Genomic DNA, 6000 nt, shown 5'->3' with positions numbered 1-6000 from the left:
GTCATCATCTCACTTCAGCTCTGTAGTAAGTGAGCTAGCAGGAGGAGGGGCAGTGCAAGTCCTAGGTTAACTGTCAGAGCACCAGCAGGGAAATGCAACTTTAGTTGTTATCTGGTTGTAAATAGAGGAGAGTAAAGAGATTAGCTGGGCCCTCCTAAGTGGCGGATCTCCAGGGTCCAGTGGATGCAAATGGTTTATGCGACATTTGGGACCCTGGACCTTCCGTCACTTTTAAAATGTAAAAAAAAAAAAAAATTAAATCACTTTTTTTGCCCTGGGGGGTACAGCATTCCATTTGGGTGGGCATTGCCCCCCAATGCCCCTCCTTAGAGCCGACCCTGTTTCTTCCCCCAACTAGGGCTGCCACCTCCGCCATGTTTTCCTGGACACTTATGAGTTACACATGCTGCAGGGAGGAACATGTATTGTGCTGTTCATTAGCACTATTCATGTGATGTCCAAAGGCACAATACATGTTCTACCCTGCTTACCCTGCAGCATGCGTAACTCATAAATGTCCAGGAAAACATGGCCGAGGTGGCAACCCTACCCCCAACTGAAGAGTAGCAAAACAAATAGTAATTTTTGTCCCTGAGAATTCAGCCTGAAAAGACATTGGCACCTATAAAGTAAATAAACAGAGTCTTACTGCTAGCAATTCAGGGGAATATAAACAATAGTGAGCATGTACAAGTTCAATAAGAGAAGAACACTGTCTAATTATTAATAATGTCTATATAGAAGTAGAAAAAAATCTCCAAAAGTGATATTAACCCTTTAAGGACACAGCTTTCAGTTTGCTCAATTGTTTTATGACGGAAAAATTCAGTCATATGTCCTTAAGAGGTTAACCATTTCAACATCATAATAACAAAATAACCAGTAAAGCTATACAGTAAATAGAGTTACGGTGAGAATGACAAAAGAAATATGCAAGAGGAAGAGAAAAAAATATTACTACTAATTTTAATATAGGATGTGCAAGTGTAGACCCTAATGTACCACCACTTCACTCCCTTCCAAACCGCCAGCTAGGGTTGCCACCTCAGCCTTGTTTTCCTAGACACTTATGATTTACACATGCTGCAGGGTGTGCATGTATTGTGCTGTTTATCAGCACCATTTATGTGATGTCTAGAGGCAGAACACATGACCAACCTTGCTACTCTGCAGCATGTGTAAATCATAAGTGTCCCGGAAAACATGGCTGAGGTGACAGCTCTACCCCCAGCGCTCATTTCCTGATGACCCAACCAAAACCACAGCTCTTTCCACAAATGAACCATTCCTCGTTTCACCTCTCACTCCTCTTTTGTTTAGTAAAACTGAATGTTATTTTTTAATGAAATGAGGGAAAGTAGACATCCAATAGTTCACTACACAGACTTTAAAGTGAAGGTCAATTTTCATGTGAAAGTGCCCGGATTTTAAAAATACTATTAAAAACAAGGGCACTTTCATTCCTGAAAATTGACATTTCAGCCGTTTTTTTAAAAAATATACTTACCTTTTCTTCTTGAAGCCGCTCTAGTGCTTCACCAGCCTGTCGAAGCCTCTTCATACGTCAGCAATGACGATTCCGGCATCCTCCAATCACGGCTTCCCCCCCAAGGTAATCATTGCCTGAGGCAACACCATGATTGGAGGAAGCCGGTTTCGTCATTGCTGGGTAAGTAAACCAGGAAGATGCAGGCAGAGCATCGTTTCAGAATGGTGATCCGGTGTTTCAGAAGAACAAGGTAAGTATTTTTAAAATACGGTGCTATGTCAATTTTCATGAATGAAAGTGCTCCTGTTTTTAATAGTTTTTTTAAAAACTGGGCACTTTCACATGAAAATTGACCTTCACTTTAACTGCTGTGCATATTGTAGCAATTAGCTTATTAATAGGCTTAGTCAGGCCTTTCAGTAGATGATGTAGTAACACTTACTGAGCGGATAGGGGAATATCCTTATGTAAGATGGTACAGTTGATTGTAAAGTTGAGGTTTACTCCCACAAGAGGCTGACATGTGGGCATGACCACCACCTATTTAAATATGCCCCTTACTCTTTACAACCTCTTTAGCACTCTGTTTATTGGGTGGTTCTAATCAAACTCAACCGTGAAGGGTGGGGATACCACATATAGGCTATCTTGAGATTATATTTTTTTTATAATTCTTTTTCTGTTTGTTTTTTTATATTTATTTTAGAACTTTTTAATGTAACATTATTTGTAACCAATACAAAGGTGCTTGGAAAACCTAAAAAAACAGCACATTTTCTATGAATCATGAGATATATTTGCCTCTTTGTGCTACATGCTTTATTCTGTGCTGACACTTATGTGAAATTAATGTTAACTTACAGATGTTGGTAGCCCAGTTATCTAACAAAACAATATTGTATTTGTGAGCAGTCCCACAAATCATGGTTATCAGGCAATATTGGAAACTGTCTAGGCTCACATTCCGGAAAATAATTGTAAAATTCTCCCTGTCCTTTTACAATCTGTGTTTTATTTACATGGCTGCACCCAACAATAATAAACTATGGGGCATGTACAGGGCTGTTCTGTATTTGAAACTTTGTCATAGGTAACACACTCTGGATTGATGTTCCTTCTGCCACTTCCCATATCCAATTTAAACCACCGATGAATTATCCTGACTCTACCTACCCAAATGTACAGTTATACTGACTGTAGTTAGTCAACTGCCAAAATAAATTGTGCCTAGGGGCACCAGTGATGTAAACCTGGGCATTCAAATAATATATTAAAGCTATGTTCTAAGGTCCATTAATGATTACATCACAGTTTATCAATGTGTTCAGCAGCTTGTCCCTTGTAACGTTATGATGTAATACAGAGATTATTGGTATGTGCAATACTGTTTATCTAGTTAGCTTTTTATTCAAGTGTTTTATACACTACTGCAATGTTGTTGTTCAAAAGAAAAGGACGAACACGTCTAAAAACATAAAGAGTAAAAACCAACAAAAAAGAATTATATTTTAAATAATTGATGAATATTCCCTTCTCCACCAAAAATAAATTTTCCTGGAAACTGAAAATGGTTTCCCTGTTAGCCAGGATAGTATCTAGGCTTTTTGCTACCCAGTATTCATTGCAAATTATTGTCTTCTGTTAATTTACAGACACCTAGATTAGGAGTTTTGCGGTACGGCTATGCTGCTGAAAAATTCAGTATTATCGAGTAGAAAGAGCAAACACAGCTCTCGGTGTGCACAGTAATCCAGAAGTAATCCCCAAGGGTAAATGTAAAAAGGTAACAATCCTCAAAAGCACAGAGTGCCGTAGCCTAAGCGGGGGATAAGTCTGCAACAATCACACTACTCAAAAAGAGGTGGCAGGCACTACTCCAAAACTAAAAATTGTAAAATATAACAAAACTTTATTGAAGACATTAAAAATGATATACAGACATGGCTGGCAAAAGGTGCTAACAGTCTGAGGTGTTTGACGCCCCCTACAGGCGCTTACTCATAGACAGTACGCCTGTAGGTGTCAGGTGTTAGCAGTGCACCTTCTGCTAGCAATGTCTGTATATCGTTTTTTTTTTTTTTTGTTTGTTTTTTAAATTACCATCTTTATTGATTGTAAGTACGAAATAAGAAAAGGTTACAAACAACGGTACACTTACCGTAAAGGTGATACAATATAATAGGTGTACTTTCAGTAGGAAGGTAGTCCCAGATGGTGTTTTTAAGGCTAGATATGACACATTACAAACAAAAGTAAAGAAAAGAAAGAAAACAATGAACGGAAACAAAACAAGAACAAAACGTTACTGACCATTGATACCTTCGTAGCTGTTAGAGAGAATTGCATATGCTAAGTGAGATAGAGCTGGTGACCAAGTCTTATCCCCTCTATCTTGGTTCCATAATTGGGTGATAGAAAAAGGGTTTAGGCTCCCTACAATTATATCATTAGTTGAGGCCCCTATCAGGTTTATGGAGAAGCCTATGTGTTAGCTCCATCCAGTAAGGGGGGAGAAGGGTCCCTATCTCCACGCATCACACCTGTGTCAAGGTCTTGTCGAGGCACAGTCAAATTGGGGTGGGGTCTAGTCCTTGTCAGTGATTCATCCCATAGGAATCTTATATTATGGAAGAATTCTAACCTGAGTCTTTTAAGATAGCCAAATTCCTCGAGGCTCAGCAACTCTTCAGTTTTGACTAACCACATTTGTCCAGTCAGAAGAGTAGGTGATTTCCATCTCAATGCTATTAGGGCTTTGGCGCTATTAATTCCTATCTGCAGTAATTGTCTCCTAATCTTGCAGGGAACTTGAGGGGGTTTGTTTAGTAGTGCTATCTGAGGTGTGAGGCGGAGGTCAGTGATTAAGCTGTTTCTAAAATGTTCCTCAATGTAGAGCCAGAGTTGTTTAACAAAGTCGCATTCCCACCACATGTGAAGGTAACTTCCTCTATTCCCACAGCCCCTCCAGCATAAGTCACTAGAGTTTGGATATATAGAGCGTAGTCTTGTCGGGGTTAGGTACCAGCGTGTTAACACTCTGAAGTTTAATTCTAGGATCTTTGGTGAGGTTGAGGATTTTTTAGTATGAAGAAATATTGATCCCCAGTCCTCTGTGTTAAAGGTGTCGCCCAGTTCCCTGTGCCAGTTAGTAGTGTATGAAGGGAGTTTCTCTCTCATATACATCTGTAATATGCCGAGCATTTTAGAAAGCGTGTGGGGCATTGGAGTATTGGTTGAGCAAAGCTTCTCGAATGTAGTCAAGGGCCTCAAAAAGTCTGTCTTATATGGTGTAGTAAGGAGAAAATGTGTGAGCTGCCTATATTTTAGCCAAGGATGGTATGCGCCATGCGCCACCTCTTTTAATTCTTCTCTATCCTTAAGTTTACCTTCTCTTATAAACTCCGCTAAAGGGGTGGTGTATCCCCATTCAGCTCTCCTTTGGAAGTTCTTATCTAGTCCTCCTGTAAGTTCAGCATTGAGGGGAACGGGAAAGAGGGGGGATCTAGGCCCTGTGATGTCTCGTCTTTTATGCTTAATTGTGTCCCATGCCTCAAAAAAGTGTTTGTGTATAGGAAGTGTTATGCAACTTGGAGGTCTCAAGGACCTAGGAACACAGCATAAAGCTCCCACTGAGGGAACCTTTAAGATCTGTGAGTCTAATGCTATCCATGCCTTGTGCTCTGAGGACGCGTGCCAATCATAAACTCTCTGAAGTACAATGGCTTCTAAATACACCTGAAGATTCGGTAGACCCAGCCCACCTGCCAGAGTAGTTCTGTACATCGTAGCTTTGTTAACTCGGGGTTTGCTAGAGCCCCAGATAAACCTGTTTATATGACTTTGGAGCCTCAGTGGGAACCAACCAGGCAACGCTATAGGGAGAGCTTGAAATATATATAGGATTCTTGGTAAGGTTGTCATTTTTATGCACTGTATTTTCCCCCACCAAGACAGGGGTTTTGTCGCCCAGGAATTTAAGTCTTTTTGTGTTCGTGATAGGAGATCTTCAAAGTTTTTTTTAAAAAGGGTGGTGGGGTTGGGAGATAAATGAATACCTAGGTATTTTATAGAATCTGTTCTAAGCGTTAATGGGCAGATTTCTGCAAGTTTCATAAATTCTTCTCGCCGGAGGGAAATGTTCAATAACTCTGACTTGGTTGTGTTTACTACAAAATTAGAATGGGTTCCAAATCTGTGTAATTCATGCATAGTTGCTGATAGGGACTGTGTTGGGTCTGTGATAGTGAAAAGAACGTCATCCGCATATAAGGCGATCTTGAAATTATGGGGGCCGATTTCCACACCCTTTATAGAGTGATTATTGCGGACATGCGCTGCTAGTACTTCCATGGTAAGTACGAACAAGAGGGGGGACAACGGGCAGCCCTGTCTCGTCCCATTCCTGATTTGGAACGGGGGAGAGAGGACACCATTTGCCCGTACTCTCGCAGTGGGGTGTGCATACAAACTAAAGATTCTACTGAGCATCTGGGGTCCTAGTCCAATATCTA

Source organism: Bombina bombina, chromosome 4, assembly GCF_027579735.1.
Source record: "Bombina bombina isolate aBomBom1 chromosome 4, aBomBom1.pri, whole genome shotgun sequence".
Lineage (NCBI taxonomy): Eukaryota > Metazoa > Chordata > Amphibia > Anura > Bombinatoridae > Bombina > Bombina bombina.
The sequence above is the reverse complement of the archived record's forward strand: the minus strand, read 5'-3'. Positions refer to the sequence as shown.